Here is a 27,776-nt window from a genome sequence, read left to right on the forward strand (position 1 = left end):
AGTAAATATAATAAAAATAAATATTTAATACAAGAAACTGTCAATGATTTTTCCAGCAATGAGGCAAAGAATTCTAGATGATTCAGTGCAAAGTGATGATAAGAAAAGAGGTGAGTCTTCACAAAAAAATACAGGAAAACGAATTGAATATCTTTGGAAGAATGGTGTTAGAGATTTAATAGATACATTAGCAGTTATTCATGGAGAACAATTAGCTGAAAGTAAAAATTATCATTATGAAAAAGTGGGGATAAGTCAAATGTTAACAAATTAGTTTACTGGTTTCATTACAACAATTCAAAAGCAATCTGATTACATTTTTGATTAACTTGCCACACACGTTTTGGAATAATGAAAAATATTTAAATGTTTTAGTTAATACTTTAATTAATAAATTTGCCATTTGAAACACATGTCTCTGGTTACAATTATTGTGTTCCAAGAACAAAGTTAGAAGAAAGATTAGAGATGATTAAGGAATAAATCCACAAATGAAATGCACAAAAAACATATTGTTGAATTAAGATTTAGAGAAAAGACACAAAGCAGGTAAAGAACTTCAACTAGCGGCAAAAGAAAGAATGCATGCTCTGATGGATCAATTAGAGAAAAATTAGCTGATACAACAGTCAGAAGAATAACATGTGGAAAGAAAAATTAAGTATGAGTTCAGATGTTGATGATAATGCTAGAGCAGTATAAAAATTTTTTCATCTTTATAAAAAAGTTAATCCCTATAAATGAATAACTTCAGCATTGATTATACCTTGCTACCTAGAGCAGGACCAGACCAAATGCAAATAAAATTAAACTCAGTAATGACCAATTATGTAGTACTGATATGCTGATGACTGCAACCAAAAAGAAAGAGAGCTAAGAAGACAGATGGAAATTTGGTTGTGACATTAGTCGTATCTGTTGTGAGAAAAAGTATAGCATATCTAACAAGAAAGAAAGGAAGTTCTGGATTAATTAAACATGAATGAGGCTTTCTTCCACTACATTACCAAATTTAGCTAGTCTTGGTTCACTAGCAGGCAGAGTGGCTGGTGTTTCAAAAGCAATAATTGAAAAAAAAGCTGATAAGGAATTACAAAAAGGCATAATTTGGTGATTGAGAAGTAAGATTCAGTTGGTGCTGAAATGTAGACAAAAAATCTTGTTAAAAAAAACTAAAATATAATAAATCTTTATCTAATTTTAATACAGAAAATCCTTCTAATCAATAAAAATCAAATACCTTATTACTAATGAATTCTCTAATCAACCTACAGAATATGAATCTGAAATAGTTCATTTAGATATTTCTGATAATATAGGCACTCACTGGATACGTTACTATAAGAAGAATGATTAAGAATTTGATTCATTTGCTTAAATATATTCAAGGGAGCTGTTTTCTAATAAATAGTGAATACAAAATCATAATGAAATCATATACAGTAATTTGTGTATATTTGTGCTAAAACTATTGCCAGATGTTTATATGGTTCTGAGCATAATAAATTTACACTTTTGGAAATAAGGTCTGGCTTAAAGGCTTTCACATAAACTTGCGAAAATTAGAAAAAATAAAACCGATTTTAGGATCAATCAACTTCATGATAAAAAATATGATTGAATAATTTCAGAAAGAATTAATTGGAATTTTTGAAATGCCCAAATATCATATTAGTCTTAAATGAGAAGAATAATCAATATAAGAGATCCAATAAATAGTTATGGTAGTGTTGCTTATCTTTATTTACAAAATTAATGAAAAGATCCTGACAAAGTCTGAGTACGCAAGAACCCTCACAGAAATTAATAATTATGCCACCAAATGAGATTTACTGTCAGGCTTGTCTGTGAATAAGTAAGTACTTTAGAAATAGTAATAGAACAAGCATGAATAGATGTAATTCCCATATCAAATCGAAATGTGAAGGTATCTACGAGAAACAAACAGACGAATTTTCATTTATTGAAGGAGATGAACAAAAATGTGATGATTTTAAGAATGATTTTTTTCATAAAAAGTTGTTATTCATCAAAATATAAATAACGATTTATCTTTAAACAATTTCAATATTAATTTCAGCATTTAGTGGGTGACTAGTGATGTACCAATAAAAATCAAACATAAATAAAAAGGTAGAAATGTAGTTGATGGTACTGAAAAATATTTCGAGAGAGAACTTCAAAAACTTTACAAAGAGATAATGGAAAAGAATTTTGGAATATAGATTTTCCAGAACTTAGTAAAAAATACAGCATTAATCACTATTGTACTTTTACTGAATTAAATGCATCTGGTGTAGAAAGATTTAACAGAACACTAAAATAAAAATATTTTGATGATATTTACTCTTCAAGAAAATTGTACATGAATCGATATAGTCTCAAAATAAAACAATAAAAATGAATGTGACATCAGTTATTGACTAAAATTATGACCCATCATCTTTGTATCTAATAATAAGTCTACATAAAAAGTTGGTGATAAAGTTTGAGTTAGTAAATTTGAAGGAGTTTTTGAAACAGGTTATACAGCTAATTGGTCAACCGAAATTTTTGAAATTGAAAAGGTCATTCATTCTAATGCAATCACTTATAATTTGAAGGATTGAGGCAGAGAAGAAATATAAGGAAATTTTTATTCATAAGAACTACACAAACAATAATATAGGTAATTTAAAAACAAATTATTGTGATGTATACGTTTTGTGAAGGTGTTAAGAAAGAAACGAGATAAAACTTCTGTTGAGTGGCTAGTTTTCAGTAAATCACCTAGTAGTTGTATGGATAAAAATGAAAGCATTATAATTAATAACTGTATAATTAAATGGAAATTATTATTGACAATTTTAAGCTGTTTGGTATTGTGTACATATTAATTCTGTTAATTTTTTATTAGAGAAGTTTCAGTGTATTTTGATAAGAAAATGAAAGTTAGTGAGAATGATATGAGGTCAGAATTGTTTGAGAATTTTAAATCTGAGTCGACTGAATCAAATGTTTTTACTACATTTTGTTTTTCAGCTGAATAAAAAAATCGTCATGACATTCTATTAAGTTTAATTATGAGAAAAGTCGTTGTATTTTCACATCTATTGATGTAGTCTCATTACATCATTAATCAGGTTTTCTTCTGTGTAGTAATCGAAAATACTGAAATAATTGCGATGACAAACAATATTCAGTGTTCATTTCACTCTTTACATAAATATTTGGAATTGGTTTTATAATTATGCCTTAGCATATCCTTAAATACCAGCAACGTGGTTTGCATAAAACCAAGGATTATGTTTTCATCATCAATCATAAACTCCTTTTTATCATTATATTTAAGTTTGTTGTTAACAAGGGTTTATATGAGTTAATGTTCTGGAAAATATTTTAGTAGAAATATTCATTTATTCTTCATTATTCCTAATTTTTATATATAGATGAAGAGTGAAAATAAAGTGATTTGTCCCTTGTGTAGCAAAAAATAACAAAAACGAATTTACCCTCAAATATAGGTTGTATTGATTGCATAAAAAAGAAACAAAGTGAATATAAAAAAATAATGTAGCACCTATAGAAGACCTTGTTAATAACAGGAATTGAAATACATGTATTTGTGAAATTTGTAAAAAAAGAAGTAAAATTGTGGTTCATATATTCATAAATGTGATTATAGTTCTCCAAAACAGTAACAAAATAATGAAACTATAACACTAAGCATTGTAAAGAGTGTGCCAAAGCTCATTACCAAAGATTTAAGCCCAAATCTTGTTAAAAACTCGGATGTTTTTACGTTAGGATGAATCTGAGAATGCATTAAAAACTAGCTTATCAAGAAAAATATTAAAAACTGTCCATAATTAATTTATCTTATTTTATAATGTCTTGTCTCAGGTTTTTATAAGCATAAACGCACATCACAGAGCTTGTAACATTTTCCTTAAAATTCATATTCATTAAAAAGTTATAAAATTATTATAATTTTTAATGTCGAGATTTAATTCTTTTATTTTACAATGTCCATGTGATAAAACACCTTTGCTGTTTTCTAATAAAAACTTTTTATCATCATCAGCTTTAAAAACAATTCTATTAGATTCACCACTATGTGACCTGCCTAAATTGTTAAATTCTATGTTGTTTTATTTCATTGTTTAAAATTATTTTGTAGTCGATAAAAGTAATTTCGCTTTTACTAGGGATTTTTCACCAATTTCCATTATTCGTATTCTTTATCCTCTACTATCTAAGAATACATTTTCATTTTTGGGATCTGATATTATTTTAATACTTAGTCTATTTCTAATGCTTTCCATCGTTTTACTGAAAACAGAATTATTCATTATCTTACGAAAGTCCTGTTTAAAATCATTAGCTGCCTTTCTTCTCTTTTCTGTATTAACAATAATATATTACTGTAACGAATTTGATTGATTTAATCTTTAGATTATATGGATTTTGCTAACTTTAATCCAAAATTTAAACACTGTTTAATATTTGTAATACATATTACTGTTTATCATTTGAAGATGTTAATAATTTATTTCCCACTTCGTGTGCTTAATGTGAATCTTTGTGAAAATCATGTAATTCCTTTGGAGATTGGAAATTGACCTCCAAAATACATCCATATTTACAATTGTCCAGTGTTACAAGTATTTTTTTAGAATTAAATCATTTTGGATCTAAACATTCAAAACCTAAAAATGGTAAGAAGTCAGTCACAGATGAACCATGTAAATTATTCTAATATAAACTCACTACACAATTTGTTTTTTTTTCTCCATTGAAAAATTTTCATATGATTACTATTATCTTTGTGTATCTATTACCACTTTGAGATATACCTTCCAAAATTACTTTTTTTATGTAAAAATCTTCTCATAATCCATTAATAGTTATAGGTTAATTCTAATGATTTTGAACATAGGATCTTAATTGTTTCCTTGAAAACAAAATTTTTCTTCACAGATAAAATATTTTGCAGAGTTATTATAATTTATTTTATCTTATTTTGGCAATATTATTGGAATATATTGTTCATGTAATGCTTTAATTTATCTAGATTCCTCTTTTATTATTTTTAATTTTTGTATGTCATCATTATCGGTATAATTTATAAGCAGTTTCAGATCTCCATTAGAATATTTTACATAACAACTAAAGAAACTGGTAAATGTTTCTAAGTATTAATGTAAAATGTATTAGGATTTGCTTGACACTTACTAATACATTTTGTGAATATTAGAAATTGGTGTAAATTTGCGAAAGGCGAATTTAATGAATTATTATAATTTTTAAATATAACCTTTTTCGCCTTTTTGGGCAGATTTATTTTTACTTCTTTTTGTTCCATACAGGCGTCTTCCTGGCTGTCTAAATCCCTTGTGAACAAGATATCTTAATCGTCTAACACAGAGATAAATTTTCCCATTCTGTTTAGTTATTTGTTAACCAATTAAGCTAGACAAGCCCACTATCCAACAACAAGAAGAATTATTTGGTTTTGAATTAAAGAAAAATAACATGTTTTCTTGTCTGTTTTTCATCTTGCAAAAAGGATATATAACGTATTATACCTCATATGCATTAGCCTTTATTTAAATATTTAATTTCTTTTCAAATTTTTTAATATCTTTTAATTCTAGAGGAATATTAATTTCTTCTTTTGAACAATATCATCTATTTCCAGACTGATATTTTTATGTTTATTGACTCTGTGTGCATCATGATCAGCTGTATATATAGCAGCTTTTATTCAAAGTACAAAACATTCTTGACTGTTATATTCCATTACTTACAGCTTTTTTATAGGGAGAAATGGATATTTGAAGAACATAAATTTAGTTCTATCTATGACTACAAATTCTGTATTATTAGTAAAATATAAAGCTCAGCCTGATTGTCTTCTTTGCATTTCTTCCATTATAGTTAGTAATTTTTTTATCTTTGGTAACACACTTCTAAATCTGTTTTTCATTCTAAAACTTTGTCTATTGATTTGAAACTAAATTTTTATATTTAACTGTGTTACTTAAAACTACAATAAAATCTCATATTTATTTCAGTTGAGCCCCTTTGCATGAAAATATTTTTAAATTTATTTTTGTTCAGTTTCATTAAAAAGGATTTGTGTTCCTACAACATTATCAGTATTACTAATTTCGTATGTTAATATTCTAGATTTAGAGAAGGTAGCTCTTCTATTTATTTGTCTAGCTATTTGAAGTTTTAGGGAATTTTAACCCGAAAAATTTTTCTGGTAAGTTTTTCATTTAGTTTCTCGGTATTTATCTATTATAAGCTTTTGAAAGTTCATTTACTTGTCGTTATTAACATTAGCATTATTACTGGAGCCATATTTCAATAAGATTAATTCATTGTTGTCTATAAAGTGTAGAACATGCTCTCAAACGTCTTGTTGTACAAATATTTCAAAGTTCTTTTAAAGTTCTATTCTCCAATTCTCTTATTACTGTTAATATTATGTTGATTATGTCAGTGATCTTAGTATATTGTTGTTTTTCAAGTGTAGTACATCCTCTTAAATTTCTGTTTTTATAAATATATCTAAGTTCTTTTATTACTGTTAATATTCCCTTTATTATTTTCAGGACGATTAATTAATTGTTGTTTATTAAGTTTAGACTATTTTTAAACTGTTCACTTTGCAAATTTTTTAGGTATTTTCTACTTTTATGATCCAAATCATTTTCATTATCATTAAATAAAATAAGTTCTGCTTTACTTAATTTTGAATAACCTTTGAGTTTATTTGCTCCACAATAATTAAGCATATGTTGTAAGCTGGTTTTTTTGATTTGTATTTATGAAGAAACAATTTTGGTATTTTTTAAAAATAAAAAAATATTTTTTAGTTTAAATAAAAATAATTTATTTACTATTTTTCTTTTATAATTTTAGTTTTCATTTTTTACTTATTGAAGGTTTATTTTTTATTTATTTATTTTTACTCTGTAATTTATTAACTTTTACCATTTAGTATCTCGTAATGTTAAACATTTTCTTATTACTGCATTAGGATTAGGAAGTTTTTTTGGTTTGAATAACCAATAAATCTAAAAATTACAATTTTGATATCAGGGAAAGAATTTAATAGTAGCTTTTTGTTTCCTAGATAGGATACGAAAATATTTTTATATCTAGCAAACCAATGGTATTGGAAACTTCAGATTAAATACAATTAAGCCAATAGCTCAGGTGATAGTATCATTAGCTTTTCTTCCTGCACTGGAACTCTCAGATGATAACTACTTTTCGACGGTCCATTATTTCCCTTGGAAAATAACTGATGTTAAATTGAACTTATTTACTTATATCCAATTACGTGCAGTGTGCAGTTTTTTAAATTATTGAGTAAAGCTGAGACAGTTAACTGTCCTTTATTTTGTCATTTAATATTCTTTAAAGGTTTATGCCATCCAGAGTAGCAGTACATTACTGTGTCCATTCAGATGCTACATCCAAAGCCTGAGTTATGACAACTATACTTGTAACTTAAATCTTCCAGAGGATATTTGCTTTAGGCCCCTTGCTGTGGTTGATTTATCTGACACATAATATAGTAAATTAAGTTTGTAGTACCGAGCTGAGGATAGGAAGAAACACTTAATTATTTCAAAATAAATGTAGTACTCATTCCATTTTTAAGAATGCGAGGTGCCCCAAACCTGCTTAGTTTGTACATTAAAGCAATAAACAAAACCTAGGAGATATCTGGAAAAAGGAATTCTAGGACAAAAGAACCAAAACTTAAATAAGTTACATAAAACTGCAACAAGTTACTTTTTTTTAATAATTGTTTCATTACACAGAATAAAACATAGTTATTAAAAATAAGCGACTGTTTGCAGTTGCACATATTTACATTCAACTAACAGTCATTGGTTCTAAAATATTGGTAATGGATAAGTTTAATCTTAAAACCTTTAACATCTTCCTCTTATATTATAGTATTCTTCTAGACAGAAAAAGTCTTGGAAGACCAGTTGAACAGAATGGATAGTGTCTTGAAAAGAGGCTATATATTGCATGTTGAGAAATGTAAAACAAGCGTAATAAGGGGAATCAGAGTGCACAGTGAGTCACTGAAACTACTAGACGAGTTTTGCTATAGGGCCAGTAAAATCACTGACAAAAGCAGAGCTAAAGAGTGTGTAAAACGTTAGTGATTAATAACAAGAAAACTTTCCTGAAAACTGCAATGTTTTGACGCCAAACATAGATTTAAGAATTGGAAAGTCGCTTCTGAAAGTATTCGTTTGCATTGTAGTCATACAGGGGTTGAACAAAAATTGGTAAACGCTGTGACAAATCGATGTCTGGATATAAATGTTGATTCCAGCCAAACCTGCAGATTGTGGTGTTGTATTTGACTGCGAACGGCACCTACTCAAATTCCTCAATACATTGCTAGGGTCAGTCGTGGTCATAATATAACAATATACGGGGGATCAGCAAAATAATGCGAACACTTGTACTTTCTTCGGAATGGTTTATTAATAAGGTGTTGGACTCCATTTGCCCGTAATACAGCTGCGATTCTCCTTGGAATACTGGCATATAATGACTGAATAGTTCCCTGTGGAATGTTATGCGACTCTTCGATCAGAACCCCTTCTAACTCCTGTAGCGACGAGAGAGGCGGAAATCTGCTCCGGCGTCTGCACTCCAATACTACCCACAAGGATCCAATAATGTTCAAGTCTGGGGACTATGCTGGCCAGGGAAGACACTGCAATTCAGTTACATGCTCCTCATACTACCGTTGTTTCTTCTGGCTGTGTACTCTCTCCTGAAATATGGCGTCATAGCTGGGGAACAAATTTGAATCATTGGGTGCACCTAATCACCTAAAATGTTTTAGTTATCGTTGGCTGTAACACGGCCTTGGACAGTAATTATGGGACGAGCAGAATACCATGATATGGCTGCCCACATCATCACACTTCTACCTCCATGCTTAACCGTTGGAATCAAGCAATGAGGATTGCACGCTTCTTTTGGCGTTCACTAGACGTAAGCCCAGTTTGATGTTGGAAATAACGAAAATTTTGACTAGTCGGTCCATATGACGTGCTTCCGCTTGTCAGCCGTCCAGGACTTATGCTCCTGACACTATGTTCTACGCTTCTTTGCGTTGGTTGTCGTCACTAACGGTTTCGGTGTAGCAGCTCGTCCATAAATTTTCGCTTTATGGAGTTCTTGGCGGCCAGCGTCGATAGACACGGGGTCTGTTGAGCTCTGCAGTCACTTCAGCCGCCGCAGTTTTGTGTTGTTTTGACACAATTCGTGTTAGAGTACGACGATCTCTGTCGGTTTGTTTTGATTTACCCCCACTATTACGTTTACACGATGATGTCTTTCCCTGTTTTGTGGAGGCTGTCACGATTGTTGAAACAGTTACTCTTGAAGCATTCAATAAGCTTGCTGTCTTGTATGGCGTTTGCTGTGTTATTCAGTGGTTTGGTATTTAACTAATTTGTAAATGGAAATGATAATCTTATTTTATTACATTGACTAATTACTACATAATTTTTCTCCCAGCTAAAGATTTGATCAAGTTGCTAAAGAACTCGAAGTTAACGTCATGTTAAAGTGTTGTCTGTAAGTTGTGTGTCACTAAATCACAGTTCATACAACAGATTCAGCACAACTATTGATTAAGATGGAAGCAGTTATCTTCAGCAAAATGATCATTAAAACCACCGAAAACAGCTGCACACAACACTGATGTATGTTACCTGGAACAATATTCTTCGCAACTCGTGCGTAATTAATTTCGGCTCCATACATCAGCTAGAAAAGTTTCTTATAAGGATCGTGCTATGAGCACTGTTTTTAAAGAACCAATCTGATTCGAATCATTTCCATTAAAATGAGTTCGGGACCACCAATGCACATTTATTTTTACACATTTGTATTACCTTCGGCATTTACTCTGCAGAACTGCGTAATTTAAATTTGAATTTGCCACTGAGATAATTGTTAAGATGGTGGCAGACAATTGATAGAGACTTTCTATTGTTAGAGCAAATAAGTAAATATTTAAAATGCTTATTAAACGCTATAAAACCTACTTTCGTATTGTGCACTATTTAGACTTCATCAAGCAAACATTTGATTTGTTTCTAAGGAAAACACAGACAAAACGCGATACAAACCGCTATCATCAATGGCTGCGCTCCTTGCAGCGGAAAGAAATAATTAACACAGATAATGCTTACTGAGATAGGAATTCAAGTTACAAATAATTATTCACTCATATTTATAATAATAATGAACTCTATTTTCAAGTAATAATTAACAAATAATTACAATTTCTTAACAGACCTTAGTTCGATATGCGTCCGAAATCTATAAAAGCCAACCAACCAAAGGTAAAAAAAAAGGAAGACAAACGCAGATCATAAAAGGAATTTACAATTATCATTGTCTTTGTATGATACACATCTATATGTCCAATTACATCATAGAATATTATATAAATAATTAATATTTATCATCTTTTTCATTCGTTTTCACTGTTTTTCATAAATCGAATAGATAATGTTTATAACTGTTAGAGGCATAATTTTCTCTCATCACACTGTAGCTAAAATTTATCTAGTGGATGTTACAATGCCCCTTGGGCTGAGAAAAAAAATTAGTTTATCTATTGTATATTTTTTTTATCAGTTCACGTAATCCACGTAGATTTGCTACTCTCAAGATGCAAATGTCTAGTTCCAATGTTGTTTTAGACATGATAAAATTATAGTTGAATCGAGTACTTTAAATGATTTCAGTGACTATATTATCTCGGAAATTGCTGCGGTTACTTCCCAGATTAACTTATCCCCCCCCCCCCCCATTTGGGTTCACTGGACTTGGAAAACCGGGAATAAAACCGTCCAAGGGGCTTCAAGAAAATACAGACACCTACTTTTAACAGTCAGACTTGACATGAATGTAGTAAAATATGCTGGAAAATGCAAATTTATGACTCTGTTGTAAGCATCTGAGATAATGAATGTTTTTTCATGGTGGTATATCATAACAATTTCCAGTCACTCATTTATCGAATGTCATAAGAATTTGCTGCTGACGTCGTAAGACCGCCCCCGTGTCGAGCCGTTGGACCGCAGACAGGTAGTGGCTGCTGCTGGACCGCCCCCGGCCGAGTCGGTCTGGCGTCGGTTGCCGTCGGCTGCATCGTGATTTGGATCTGCTGCTGGCTAGAAGTCGCGCTGCAGCAGGTCTTGTTTCTCCTTTCCCACGTCCCTCAGTTTAAGATGGGTACATGAAATGTCAAAATATAAGCATCAGTGATAAGATAATTACTATTCTCATCCTGTGGAAAAGTTTATTAGTGTCCATTTCACTTGTATTCACATGGATGGAATTAGACTGTTTTTGGAATATGTTCTGTATTTTGACACTGTTCAACACAATGTAGTGATTCACATGTAAGCTCATCACAATATGCACATTTTGATCACTGCACTGTTAATCATACAAGTGTCCGTAGTGTGCTTCGTTTACTTAAGTGGAATGTAAATATTTTCGTGATGCGCTGCGTAGCCAACGTTGCATTATTGTAGCCACGCGGCTGGCTGCACAGTCTGTCACATTAAATCTGGCATGCGGAGACGCTTCATATCAAACTACTAAAGGTCATCAGTTCAAATTAATTATTAATACAGTCAACAGTACTCAACGTTCATAGTGTTGCAGCTAACTTTGACACTCCAGAGCGTTCATAAGGTTACGTGATCACAGTTTTTATCACTGTTCATCATTATTCACAATGTAAATCACAGTTGTTCACGCATCCACTAGTTCCTGCAAAACACGTTTCACTGTTCTGATCGCTGTCAGTAGTTTTCCACAGTACTTAACAGACAATCTATATGCAAATGACACTTTTCAAGTAATGAGGCCTGGTACACTTGCACATAAGTTCATATTACCATGACTGAATAACAAAATTTAAAATTTTACACTGTCACATGAGCATGAGACAATATAAAACTTTCAGAATCTGCTACATTATCTTGACCATGAGATCATTACTGAACTGTCCAGACAACAATACATTTCCATTTTTATTGCAGATACATATATTTATATATTTCAATTTTTAATTTTTTAAAAATTGTTATTTACCATGCTTTTGGGACAGATGACCATGTTCGGTTTATCCAACTGGAATGTTGCTCATAAGAGCATTTTAAATGACTTTGTAATGAAACAGTGTATGTAAATCAGTACACATTCAGATTTCGCTTCACTAGTGGTGAAAGCAGTTTATTTTATTTTTTATTTATTTATTTTTCTTTCAGTCACACAGCTCACACACCACCAACACTCACTATGTGTGTGGGACTACATGACTCGATCTTATGCAAATATTTTTGTTATATCCATTCTTAAACACGAACAAATATGTTACTTAAGCATTTTAATCATTTCTATCCTATGTATAGGAAGGTAAAATTCCTCACATTTAATGCAACAACACTCAAGTGTTTATGAAGTTATTTATCCCTTTTAGAGTAAAAATACATTTATTATGTGGATTCTCTACTCCTTGTTCAAATAATTCAACAACGTTACAGTGTAATACTTGACATAAAAGCTTATAAACCAATACATACATAATATTCCCACATTATTACTGCTAATTATTTTACCAGAAACATTATATTCACAGTTATGTGATAGTGGACTTGCACTTCTGATTGGTCTTTTGTATCACTTCGTTTTTCTTAGTTCAGGGGACCGAGTAAGATGCTCTGCAATAGGTCTTGTGTGGATATACTTTCATATTATACTGGTAATCTTTTATGATTCCAGGGCGTTCAGTGAATACTTCGAGGTATCTGGATAATAATTCTGTTAATTGTCTAGCCTCTGAAGCATTAATTCAAGTTGCCTCCTGTACTTTCTCTTATATTGTTGTGACAATGCCACTCACGTTGCTGGGTGCATCGTTATTTCGATTTTTGTGACACATCTGTGGGTGCTTATGATCCAACACTTAACAACTTCTGTTTGCTGACAGAAAGATTCGTTTTTCTCATCAGCGGAAGGTTCGCACCGAACTCACGATTCAGCATTAATGTTATGGGTCGCTGTTGGTACTTAAGTGCACATGTCCCACGGGCGAGATCAATTACAGCTTCCCTTTCCCGAAGGAACTCAAGATGCAGAAGCACCGGTACTGACATGTTATCCATTAGTAGGAACGTGCATAATAAGCAATCATTTCCCAAGAAAACTTCTACCTGTGTCTGGTATTTTATACTCTGTGCCTTTCTTCCCAATGCCCCTATAACTTTACAATTTTCAACCGGTAAAATCGGCAATCTTCTTATCTCCGATACCTTCTTGAAAAACTGCGTGTTCATAACCGATACATTCGCACCTGTGTCAACCAGAACAGTAGTTGCCACACCATTTACAGCTCCAGTGACACTTGCTTGGATATTTTCCTTTTGTGGCTTATCAGAGACAGCAGGTTCCTGATATAGCTCATCTACGATCCTGTTGCCATCCTGATACCGCATCATGTTTATTTTTTGTTCAGTCGACCTATTGCTTCATTGTTGGCCTCGGTCACCTGGCCAAGGCCTACACTTGATTTATCCTATAGACAATTTCTTTACCTCTTTCCAGAAAAATATTGTTTCTAATTTCCATAACTTTCTTTTCCTTTTCTTGGTCCCTGAGCTACTGTTTATGTTTTTCTATAAGCTTTTCCTGTCTACGTTTTTCCTTTTCCTGCTGACATTGTCTTTCATGATCCTGCTCTTTAAGCTCGCATTGTTTTTCACACTCCTGCTTTTTAATAGTAAACTTTTCAAATATTGCTGTTAGCATATCCTATATGGACATAGCTTGAGCATTGCTAACTTCTGCCTCTTGCCCAGAAGAAATATTGTCATTATTTCCTAACTTGTTGAATGCAGGAGTGTCAGTTTGTTTTGACAACTCCTCGGTTTTACTATCACTCGGGACATCAGTTTCTAAATTATCATTCATAATTAAATTTTCTAATAATTCGACAGAAATATGGGTAGATTGTTCTACCTGAGACTTTGATGTCATCTCTGCATCAGTATGCTCATTCGGATTATTTTTCTTTTGTTTAACCATTCTACCACCAATATAGCACAACAAATATATAAAACACTGACAACCACCAATTGACACAAAATAATCTTATAACTAACACATATACACAAATAACACTTAAAAATATTATTCTCGCAGCCAGAATATACAATTATTACTACTTATAGCTGGAGGTATTGATTAAATTGCACACACAGAGGATGTTGTTTGTGTGCTGCTACGTAACTACGAACATGAACACCTGTTCCTACGTGAGTTGATTGAGAGTTGTGAACTGCGCTGTTTGTATGAAGTATCTTATTTTATTACATTGAGTAATTACTAAATAATTTTTCTCCCGGCTAAAGATTTGATCAAGTTGCTAAAGAACTCGAAGTTAACGTCGTGTTAAAGTGTTGTCTGTAAGTTGTGTAAGTGTCACTAAATCACAGTTCATACAACAGATTCAATACAACTATTGATTAAGATGGAAGCAGTTGTCTTCAGCAAAATGATCATTAAAACCACCGAAAACAGCCGCGCACAACACTGACGTATGTTACCTGAAACAATATTCTTCACATCTCGTGCGTAATTAATTTCGGCTCCATACATCAGCTAGAAAAATTTCTTATAAGGATCGTGCTATGAGCACTGTTTTTAAAGAACCAATCTGATTCGAATCATTTTCATTAAAATGAGTTCGGGACCACCGATGCACATTTATTTTTACACATTTGTATTACCTTCGGCATTTACTCTGCAGAATTGCGTAATTTAAATTTGAAATTGCCGCTGAGGTAATTATTAAGATGGCGGCAGACAATTGATAGAGACTTTCTATTGTTAGTGCAAATAAGTAAATATTTAAAATGCTTATTGAACGCTATAAATTCTACTTTCGTATTGTGCACTATTTAGACTTCATCAAGCAAACATTTGATTTGTTTCTAAGGAAAACACGACAAAACGCGATACAAATCGCTATCAATGGCTGCGCTCCTTGCAGCGGAAAGAAATAATTAACACAGATAATGCTTACTGAGAGAGGAATTAAAGTTACAAATAATTATTCACTCATATTTATAATAATAATGAACTCTATTTTCAAGTAATAATTAACAAATAATTACAATTTCTTAACAGACCTCAGTTCGATATGCGTCCGAAACCTATAAAAGCCAACCAACCAAAGGTAAAAAAAAAAGAAGACAAACGCAGATCATAAAAGGAATTTACAATTATCATTGTCTTTGTATGATACACATCGATATGTCCAATTACATCATAGAATATTATATAAATAATTAATATTTATCATCGTTTTCATTCGTTTTCATTGTTTTTTCATACGTCGAATTGATAATGTTTATAACCGTTAGAGGCATAATTTTCTCTCGTCGCACTGTAGCTAAAATTTATCTCGTGGATATTACACTTGGTTACTGATGCTCCAGCTAATCGGCCCCCACAATCTGTCCTCTTTGGAAATCTGTTAGGTCTTTCATTGCACGCCCACCTTGGCCTTTGAATGCAAATAAGAAGAGTGCACTGTTCGTAAACAACCTGCATTGATGCCTAGTCCGTACGGAACACGCAAGCCCAGCAACATACGTGCTTTACCTGCGTTGTTGACCGTCAAACATAACCATCCCGTTACAAATGCTGTTCACATTATTTTGCCTATCCCCCATAGTTGTGAGTGCCTTATGTGAGAGCTAAGTTAATTCAAAACTGGGCATATTATTTGTGTTCGTATGGTGGGTTCTTTCTTAACCAAGTATCTGAAGTGTTTTATGTATCAAGTGGCACCGAACATTTATACTGCGTACATCGAAATAGGAAAAACAACTTCCACAAAGCCACAAAGTGTGTGTTGAATGATCGTTCCAGATGGCCACCGAAGAGGACTGTGACGAAAAATAAGAGGACGACAGCTGCAAAACTCATTACGGAACTGAATGTCCCACTCGTGAACCTTTTCAGGACCAAAACAACAAAGCGACACGAAGGGGGCTCCATAACCAGGGAACTGCAGAACGAGCTGACAATCGAAAATCACTCATCAATTATGCAAACGCCTGTATCACGAAATCGTGGTGCTGAAGCCTTAAAACCTCGACCTTGGAAAATTTGGAGAAAGTCATTTTGTCGGGTGAGTGTTGTTGCATACTGTCTCTAACTTCTGGACAAGTTTACGCTCCAAGAGCGAAAAATGACAGGGTTTTGGTGATAATTTGGGCAGCCCAAACATCCCGTGATATTCCATGGACCTCACGTTTACTCTGCAAGGTCGCATTACTGCCAGAAATTACGTGACCACTTTGGCTGATCAGGTCCGTCCCATGGCACAGTGATTGTTCCAACGGTGAAGCTGTGTTCCGAGACGACAGGGCTGCTGCTCACACAGCTCGCAGGACTAGTGTTTGAGCACGAGGATGAATTATCGCGTCTCCCTGGCCACCACAGCCACCAGATCTCAATATTATTGAGCCTGTGTGGTCTACTTTGGAAAGACGGTGCGCATCGCTGCACATTCCGTCATAGTTACCTGAACTTGCAGTGTTTTACGGGAAGAATGGTATAAGATTCCCTTGAGAACCTTACAGGGCACGTATTTATCCAGTCTGAGATGACTGGGAGCTGTTATGAGGGCCAATGGGTTTTTTACACCGTATTAGGCATATTTTTGTCCACCTGCAGTATATGGAAGTAAAACATGGACCATAAGCACTGCAGACGAGAGCCGAAGCTTTTGGAATGTGCTATTATGGAGGAGTGCTGTACCCTAGGTGGGAGGGCTGAGTAAGTGCTGAAGAACTGATGAACCGTCATGGGGCTAAAAATTCTTAGGGACAATGAGACTGACATAAATGATCTGTTGATATGTAGAGTTTTTCGAGGATAAGGGCAGTGCTGCACGCATCCTTAAGTCCCTTATTCGCACCCATGGATCTTTTATCTGTCTAAACTAAAATCTTGTGAAGCATTAAGTGAAGGCGGAGGTGGACTAATTCAACAAATTACTACGTCTATTTTTTTCATGCTAAAATTAATTTAAACATTACTCTTGAAGGAAAACTTTGATTTATCCTTCTACTCGCCTTACAAGTCGAGTGAAAACTGTTTTTGCAAGTCCTTGCAGAAAAAGTGGGTGGCACTGCTGAATGAAATTGACAGCCTCTCGAAAGTTCCTGGCGAATTACTGGGCATTTTCTCGTCCTTAAGTTGAATATTTCCTTGCATTATCCTTCTAGCGGGTGCAAAAAAAGTTGGATACACTATTGTCTATAACAAATAAAGCGCTAAGGGTGCCAAAGGCGGTTAGTTATCAAGTATTTTCTGACGCGCCAGTTCTTGATGACATTATACTCCTAGTGTATAACGTTCTCTTGGTGACAATGGCTCGTTTTAATAATCGAGTGTACAATAGGAGGGAGAAAGTAGGGAAAAGGAAAGTAACACTGACGCTAAGTTGTGATGTTGCAGTGAAGGAAGCAATGGGTTCTTCTGCTAAATAACACATGCCTGACCATAGCCCAGGGACACTTTCTAGCAAAAAAGTGATTGGTGTAGGTGATAGATTTTGTGAATATGGAGTGACAATGATAATATGAATGAAGTACTGAACAATGGATTGTTGTCTTCTGTGCTAAACGAAAGTGTTTTGTACAAAATGTGTACGAATTTAGGTGTGTAACTGGAAATGACAAAACACTTTGGCTTAGATTGTGAGATAAAACTAATATGCACACGTCGCAAGTACAAAGCGACCTTCTGTAATTCACATAGCAATCTTTCAGGTGTAAACGGCAATATAAAGTGTTCGATGTGGAATTTCGACTTGTTTATGGCCTTTGGTATCTTGAACTTTGGGTACTATCGTGAACTGGTAGGATCCTATATTGAAGATCTGGCTGTAAAAATAATAAAGGTAGCGGTGGATGGAACCCGTAGAAATGAATAGTGGCTCTAGGGAGTCGACAGTGGCATTATACGGATATTGGCGAAAGAGAGGCCATAAATCTCTAAACGTGGTTGTAGCTGCTAGTAGAGGCGATAGTGCAATAATGATAGACGTTGCGATGTTTCCAAGACATTGTAGGTGCAAAAATAAAATCAACGGAGAGCAGAGAAATATTTGCGAGGCACGTTTTAAGGGGATCAAGTGAACAATCGAAGCGAAAATAGTGAAATAAATCTCTGAATAATCATTACCCAGATACAATATTAGGTGCAAATACTTTCTTGGTGATAGTGAATCCAACGGTTCCAAGACTATAGGCGAACTGAAATGATATGGAAATAAGCTTAAATTGAAAAATTGGAATACACAGGACACATGCAAAAGGGCATGGGTGCATGGCTTCGAATGCTCAAGGAAACACGGGGTTCAAGTAAGCTCAGCGAAAGTTAATGGCAGGGAGAGCCACGCTTACTGATGAAGCGATTGAACGTCTACAGAGATACTACGGGTACTACTAATGCTGGTCATACGAGTAATGCGGTGAGAGCATTGTTCCTTCACGCTGTATCTTCCAAAGAATATCCTCGAGATATCCTGTGCCCAAAAGACTACTGCCGCAAATATATTGACAAAATAGCATTACGATCACAAACACTCTTTGCCTGTAGCTGCGACATGCTCAATAAAACTATTTTATCGTGACTTGGCGCTGCCAGAACAGTTACAAAATGTCTGCGAGGAAAAACGAAGAATCCTAATGAGAGTGTTAACAATCTAATTTGGTCAGCGACTCCTGAAAGAGTGTGTGTGTGTATGTGTGGGTATCAAAGCACTGCACTTTGGCATTTATGATGCAATAGAAACCTATAGCCAAGGAAACAGTGTGAAGCTTGAAGTATTGAAAGGATTAGGATTTCCAGTTGGAGTGAACACTGTGTGAGCACAGAGAAGTATTGTCAGAGAGAGGATAAGGGGAGCACGAAGAAGAGAAAGGGGCATGCAATATGGTGGAATGACAACACAGAAAAGAAGAATAAAAGGTAAGGTCTTCGAGGATGAAGAAGAACACCCTGACATTCCATCCTAGAGTGCAGGAATGTATTGATAAACTATGGAGACAATTTCACGAGAATTAGATTTTTTTTTATTTGAGGAACATTTTCTCAACGAAAACTCAAGATAGCCAGATGAAATTTATATAAACGAGGATAATCCCAAAAGTAAGGTCTCCTATTTTTTTTATAAGTACATAGACTATTTCTACAACGGCTTACATCAGTTTACAGCTTGAACATTTAGCTATTTTTCGACATAATCACAATTTCTGTCGCTACATTTTTGTTGACGCAGTTTTTGTATGCCCAGCTCGCCGCCATGCTGTTTAGAAAGTTATGAATCTCTTCTTTCACCTCGTCGTCGGAGCTGAATCGCTGGGACCACAATTAACGCTGACAGTTACTGTGAGACTCTGAAAAAATTCAAACGGGCAATTCAGAACCGGAGAAGAGGAATGTTGAGCAAGGGCGTACACATTCTCCATGACAACGCTCGCCCAAATATCGCTCGGCGAACCGTTGCTCTCCTGCAACAGTTTCAGTGGAACACAATCACCCACCAACCCTATAGTCCTGACTTGGCGCCCAGTGACTGTTTCCTAGGTTAAAAGAACGTTTGACCGGAAAGCTATTCAGCTCCGACAACGAGGTGAAAGAAGAGGTTCATAACTTTCTGATCAACATGGCGGCGAGCTGGTATGACATGGGCATACAAAAACTGCCACAGCGTCTACAAAAATGTGAGCCGTTGGAAATAATTCAAATCCGTTACTGCTAGCAACACATACACGTCGGGGATTGCCTCCATTTATCAGTCTGCGTAGGCCGTTTTTAATGCTGTTTCTTGGCACCAACGAGATGGCTCTTCCCAGGCAGTAGTGAACGGATCGACGGTCATCCACGCCTGACTTCCGCAGGAGTCACTGCCCGCGGCCCTTGGCAGGTAGCATCGACAGAGACGCATTTCGTCATAAACATAGCGGCTACTGTGCTCTTATATCAGGTATGTGCAGCCTCTTTTCCCAGCACTCATTGTTCGCCTGTTGCTCTCAATTTGAATCACGTTGGTTGGAGGTTAATTCGTCTTTGGAGAATATATTTACTGAAATACGATGTTCGATCTCATATGGTCGCATGTTTTACCTTAGAAAGTTATGAACCTCTTCTTTCACCTCGTCGTCGGAGCTGAATCGTTGGGACCACAATTGTTGTGACCTCTGTGAGTATATGACTTTGTATGTATGAAGTGTTTATTTTGGCTGCACTGTTGCCATTACTCAATCTCGTTTGTGTGTGACGAGGAGGTGTATACTTGGAATTATTTCCGCATTTGTTTATGAATATATACTAAGATGGTATCTGTTCTTTCGGATATGTCCGAAAGAACAGATACCATCGGTGACCATGCAGCTCGTTAGAATGAAATTACAATGAAATGAACACCCTTAGCTGTATACAGGCGTTGACATATGTCAACGGGGACAGATGAAAATGTCTGCCCCGACCGGGACTCGAACCCGGGATCTACCCCTTACATAGCAGACGCTCTATCCATCTGAGCCACCGAGAACCTGGAGCATAACGCGACTGCGGGGATTTATCATTGACACGCCTCCCGCGAAACCCACATTCTCAACGTATTGTCCCGCAATACATTCGTAGTGCCCCGCCCATTATACTCATTACTCGCGGCGCGTTGCCGATTCCCGTAAGAGTTCTGGCACTGTCTGTGCATTCGCACAGAAGAAGAAGATGGTCAAGTGGCCGGTGAGCCTTAACTATATATATATATATATATATATATATATATATATATATATATATATATATATATATATATATGGTGTTACAAAAAGGTACGGCCAAACTTTCAGGAAACATTCCTCACACACAAAGAAAGAAAACATGTTATGTGGACATGTGTCCGGAAACGCTTACTTTCCATGTTAGAGCTCATTTTATTACTTCTCTTCAAATCACATTAATCATGGAATGGAAACACACAGCAACAGAACGTACCAGCGTGACTTCACTTTCTTACAGGAAATGTTCAAAATGTCCTCCGTTAGCGAGGATACATGCATTCACCCTCCGTCGCATGGAATCCCTGATGCGCTGACGCAGCCCTGGAGAATGGTGTATTGTGTCACAGCCGTCCACAATACGAGCACGAAGAGTCTCTGCATTTGGTACCGGGGTTGCGTAGACAAGAGCTTTCAAATGCCCCCATAAATGAAAGTCAAGACGGTTGAGGTCAGGAGAGCGTGGAGGCTATGGAATTGGTCCGCCTCTACCAATCCATCGGTCACCGAATCTGTTGTTGAGAAGCGTACGAACACTTCGACTTTAATGTGCAGGAGCTCCATCGTGCATGAACCACATGTTGTGTCGTAAAGGCACATGTTCTAGTAGCACAGGTAGAGTATCCCGTATGAAATCATGATAACGTGCTCCATTGAGCGTACATACTCACGAAATTAAAATGAGCTCTAACATGGAAATTAAGCGTTTTCGGACACATGTCCACGTAACATCTTTTCTTTATTTGTGTGTGAGGAATGTTTCCTGAAAGTTTGGCCGTACCTTTTTGTAACACACTGTATATATATTAAGATGTTATCTGTTCTTTCGGACATGTCCGAAAGAACAGATACCATCGGTGACCATGCAGCTCGTTAGAATGAAATTACAATGAAATGAACACCTTTAGCTGCTTACAGGCGTTGACATATGTCTTACGGGAATCGGCGAGTAATGAGTATAATGGGCGGGAGCACTACGAATGTAGTGCGGGACAATACGTTGAGAATGTGGGTTTCGCGGGAGGCGTGCCAGAGATAAATCCCTGCAGTCGCGCTATTCTCTGTGTCCTCGGTGGCTCAGATGGATGCTCAGCGTGTTTGTAGAGAGCCGGTTGGCCTCTGAAATAAAAAAAAAAACTTATTGGAAGGATCAACCACCGAACTTGAACAGGATGTCTTGCGACAACCGCAGCGACCAAACATAACGATCAATAACGAACACACACACACACACACACAAAAGATGGATAGAGCGTCTGCCACGTAAGCAGGAGATCCCGGGTTCGAGTCCCGGTCGGAGCACACATTTTCATCTGTCCCCTTTGACATATGTCAACGCCTGTAAGCAGCTAAGGGTGTTCATTTCATTGTAATATTTATAAATGTTATAGTGCCATCCACAGTAATTTTGCGGGAGTTATAGGTCTTTGTATTCTACCTGGGAGCCCTGCGGTTCTCGTACATAATAAGTGTTCCTGCAGGATTGCATTTACTTTTTGATGTGTTGGCAGAAGAGCCAACACCGTGTTGCTAGAGGAGGCCGAAATGCACGCGTTTAAGCTCTCGCAAACTGGCGTGAGGTCTGGAACAGGACAATGTAATTAATATAGCCAATAAGGTACGTTGCTGCTGGAATACTTAACTTTAATACATAATTGGTGTACATCGCTCTTGTTGATACATTAATAACAATCTCAATATAAACTGGTAATGGCGCCTTGCTAGGTCGTAGCAAATGACGTAGCTGAAAGCTATGGTAACTATCGTCTAGGCAAATGAGAGCGTATTTGTCAGTGTAGCATCGCTAGCAAAGTCGGCTGTACACCTGGGGCGAGTGCTAGGACGTCTCTCTAGACCTGCCGTGTGGCTACGCTCGGTCTGCAATCACTGTCAGTGGCGACACGCGGGTCTGACGTATACTAACGGACCGCGGCCGATTTAAAGGCTACCACCTAGCAAGTGTGGTGTCTGGCGGTGACACCACATTCCTCCCCCGCAAATCGACGTACGGTTGTGTTATAAGGCTTCCGCCCGCCGTGGGGAGGACCCCATGTTGACGTATGCGACGAGGTGGGGAGCCTAACAACAGGCGAGGCTGTGCCACCCGCACCCTGCCATTCGGTCCGAGGGGAGCTAGGAAACGCCTGAAAACCTAGTCCAGGGTGCACGCCAACATGCGGTGTATGCGCCCGTAAAGAGACAGGAGGGGCCGAAGGGTCGACCTCCATCTGGTCGGGGCACCCGACGGGCGAAGACGCCATGTGGTCCGGAGCGGGCAAGAGTTCCATGTCGTAGGACAGCTGGTCACGGGAAGCGATCGGCGGCGCGTGACCCAGGGAGGCACCCGGCGGTTGCAGCGACGCGTCCACTGCAGGCGTCGCCGGCGAGAGAACAGGCGGCGGCGGCGGCGCGTCACCATGGGGCAAAATGGAAGGCAGCGTCGGTAACACCTGGGGCTAAGGCGAGCCAGGAGATGGGTCCCCAGGGCGCTGACCGGACGGCACCGTCGCTGAAAGCAGACGGGGAGCGGCAGAACCCAGGCGATGACAGAGGCGCAGCTGATTGAGATGCCGACGCACCTCACCAGAGGCCCCCAAAACCAGATAAATAGCGCGGCCGAGGCAGCGAAGAACGCGCCCTGCAAGCCAACGCCGTGAACCTCGATAGTTGCGATAGTATACAACGTCGCCTGGAGCAAAAGCAGGTGGCTGCCGCTGCACAGGAACCTGATGCGGAGGATGTAGCAAAGACATCAAGGTTCGATGAGGACGACCGTGGAGCAACTCAGCCGGCGAGCGACCATCTCGGGGCTGAGAGCCATACGAGGACAAAAAGAGCAATAATGCGTCCTCCCGAGAATGCGACTCTTTTAACTTCAACATCTGTGACTTGAAAGTCCGGACCAATCGTTCAGCGGCACCGTTTGACTGAGGCGAAAACGGCGCGGATGTCAGATATTGAATACCATTGGCCTTGCAGAATGACTGAAATTCTACAGACATGAATTGTGGGCCATTGTCGGAAACAATAGTCTGTGGAAGACCTTCTATGCAAAAGATAGCAGACAACGCTTGGATGGTGGCAGATGACGTCGTGGAAGACATCCGGACAACAAAAGGAAAATTACTGAATGAATCTACCACAACCAACCATCGAGCATTCCAGAATGGACCAGCAAAATCTATGTGTAAGCGTTGCCAAGGGGTAGTGGCTTTTGGCCATGCAAAGAATTTCCGCTGTGGTGCGGATTGTTGTTCGGCACACGCCATGCAAGAAGAGCACATATTCGTAATCGCAGCATCGATTCCGAAATAAGTACAGTGCTGACGAGCAAGTTGTTTCGTTCGCACTATACCCCAATGTCCTTGGTGGAGAAGCCGTAAGACAGAGGACTGTAACGAACGTGGGACCACGACCCGGGACTAATCATTATCAGAACGCAACAGCAAAACACCACGTCGAACAAAAAGTCTCTCCTTGTGAGCAAAAAATCGGGGAACCAACGGATCCTCGATCTGTGACTGTGACAAGGGCCATTGCGTAGCAACAAAACGCAAAACGGTAGCAAGGACAGGGTCAGCAGCTGTGGCTGTAGCTACACGACGAAAATCAATCGGAAACGATTCGACCACGTCATCGGTTTCCGAGTCAATGAACATGCAAGCAAGTTCGGAGGAATCGAATGCTCTATCCTCAGCAACAGGCAAACGGGACAACGCATCGGCGTTTCCGTACTTAGCAGTGGACCAATACAAGATATCGTAACGGTACTGCGAGAGGAAAATAGACCAGCGAATGAATTTCTGCGCTGTACGTGGAGGTACAGGCTTGTTCGGATGAAAAAGCGATGTCAAAGGTTTGTGGTCTGTGATGATGGTAAAGTGACGACCATACAAGAAATCATGAAACGTGGTAACACCAAATACGAGAGCCAAGGCTTCCTTCTCGATCTGGGAATAATTTCTTTGCGCAGACGAGAGCAATTTGGATGCAAAGGCAATAGGGCGATCATGCGATCCATCTTTGTGCGCAAGCACAGCACCGATCCCGAAATCCGATGCATCTACCATCAACAAAAGGGGTTTCTGGGGATCGAATGGCGTAAGGCAAGTAGTGGAAAGCAACGCCGATTTCAACTGGCGAAAGGCGCGTTCGCATCCCGTCGTCCAGACGAACGGAACACCTTTACGGCGTAAGCAATGAAGCGGAGCTGCAATGGAAGAGGCGTGGCGCACATATCTGTTATAGTAATTGATTTTTCCCAGCACACTCTGTAGCTGCTTCAAATTCTGTGGCGAAGGCAAGTCGTGTATGGCACGGAGGTGCTCTGGACTCGTATGTATGCCTTGGGCATTGATTACATGTCCCAGATAGGGTAAGTCACGAGCAAAAAACACACATTTGTCCTTCCGCAAGCGAAGACCATTTTGTCGCAAGACCTGAAATAATGTTCTGAGATTGGCTAAATGTTCTTCTTCCGTCTTTCCGGAGATCACAATATCGTCCAGATAGTTTGCTGCAGTAGGGACCGAGGCACAAACAGTTTGCAGATATTGCTGAAACAATGCAGGGGCGGATGCACACCCGAATGGCAGTCTTTTGAATTGGTACAAACCAAGATGCGTGTTAACCACCAAAAGGCGCTGGGATTCTTCGTCCACCGGTATTTGCAAGTACGCATCTGCTAGGTCCAACTTTGAAAAATATTTACCCGGGCACAGTTTGTCAAAAAGATCTCCCGGGCGAGGTAAAGGAAAAGTTGCAATCACTAGTTGTGGATTCACTGTTGCCCTGAAGTCCACACAAAGTCTCAATTTTCTGGAAGGTTTTGGCAAAATTACTAAGGGTGATGCCCAGAGAGAAGCCTGCACACGTTCAATTACACCTTGTGATTCCAAATCGTGTAATGTTCTTGCGACCTCATCATGCAATGCGTGGGGAACATTGCGCGCTCTGAAAAATTTCGGTTGCGCGTTTACTTTCAGTTCCAAATGCACTTTATAGTTCTTAGCGCAACCAAGGCCCAGTGCCAAAAAGGTCTGAAAACTCTTCACATAGACGAGAAACACTGTCAGAAGGCACAGTCTGGTTCACTGATAGGACCTGATTTACTATAGACAAGTTAAACAACTGAAACAAATCGAAACCAAACAAGTTCACTGCAGAAGAAGAACGAAGTACGTAAAATGACACAAGTTTTGTTTGTCCCTTGTATGTTGCAAGAAGGCTGTACTGCCCTAACACAGGGATACCTTGTCCTGAATAACTATTTAACTTAACATTTGCGGCCCGCAATGGAGGTGTACCCAGTTGTTTGTACGTGTCGTTATTGATTAGTGAAACTGCAGCTCCGGTATCGAGCTGGAATGGGATCACGTTGCCATTAATGACCAAATCTACAAAATGTTTATTGTCCTGCTGACGACAAGAGCGACTGTCTCATGCAACGTGAACTGACACTGGTACAGAATCACTTGCGACTCGACGTGATTTCCGTCGATGTCGATGCACACTATTTGTGGTACGAACACAGTCACTGTAAGAAAGAGCGGCACTGGGCGGAGTGGAATGAACTACATGAATGTCAATGAGCGAAGGTTCACGAGCCTGAGTATTCTTGGTTCGATTCCGGCGCGAAGCGAAGGGCCTGGAATGGTTGTGAGTGTCCGATCTGAGCTTTTTCTGGCAAACACTTTGAACATGGCCTTTTTTATTACAGAAAAAGCAAATAGCTTGGCGTAACGGGCAATTCTCACGCGAATGTCTAGTAACACACCGCGGGCATGATTTTAGCACTGCATGTGCTTGCTTGCGCGGCACTCATAGCGGAGAGCTTGGCGGCAGCTGTGCGGACAGGCGCGAGGGCTGTTTACTGTTCAGTGCAGTTCGCCCGGCGGGCCAGTTAATGTTACACACAGCTGGTGAAGGTTCAAATGATTCCTGAGCAAAGTCAAGTGTGTCTTGCCTATCCAATATGTCCATCACTTGTTGAAGGGAGGGATTGAGTAGTTTCAAAATCTATTCCCGTATACGAACATCAGAAACGTTCAGTGCAATTGACTCACGTACCATAGTATCTGAATAAAGGAGTCCACATTCACACTCAAAAGCACAATCCCTAGTAAGGCCTTGCAAAGTTGCAACCCACTCCCTATTAGTTTGACCAGCCGTACGTTTGGTACGAAATAACGTATACCGTTTGGCTACTACATTGACAGATTCTTTGAAATATGCATCTAATGAAGACAAAATTTCTTCATAGGACAGAGTTGCTACGTCGCGTCGGGGAAACAATTCCACTATCACACGGTAGGTGGACACACCTACACAAGAAAGCAAAAAAGGCTGCCACTCAATACCTTGAATTCTGTAGGCGGCGAGATGGAATCCAAATCGGCGTGACCACTCCATCCAGCTTTCCAGTGCAGCATCAAAAGAACGAAAAGATGGTGCAACTGCGTGTTGTGGCTGCGGTAGCGGTGGAGCGGCGGCGGCCGCATCGTTATGCATTGTACGTTGACCCTGGACGAGCTGTCCAAGGGCATCCAATAAGGCCTGCGTCTGCTGATTCTGCAAGTGATAAAATTCGGACAGTACATCTGGAGATTGTGGCGAAGCCATGACATAAGTAAATTAGTGCAATATAAAGAAGAAGACCGTTTTTACACACGTCGCCATGTGATGTGTTGGCAGAAGAGCCAACACCGTGTTGCTAGAGGAGGCTGAAATGCACGCGTTTAAGCTCACGCAAACTGGCGTGAGGTCTGGAACAGGACAATGTAATTAATATAGCCAATAAGGTACGTTGCTGCTGGAATACTTAACTTTAATCCATAATTGGTGTAC

This window comes from Schistocerca piceifrons, chromosome 5 (assembly GCF_021461385.2).
Source record: "Schistocerca piceifrons isolate TAMUIC-IGC-003096 chromosome 5, iqSchPice1.1, whole genome shotgun sequence".
Classification (NCBI taxonomy): domain Eukaryota; kingdom Metazoa; phylum Arthropoda; class Insecta; order Orthoptera; family Acrididae; genus Schistocerca; species Schistocerca piceifrons.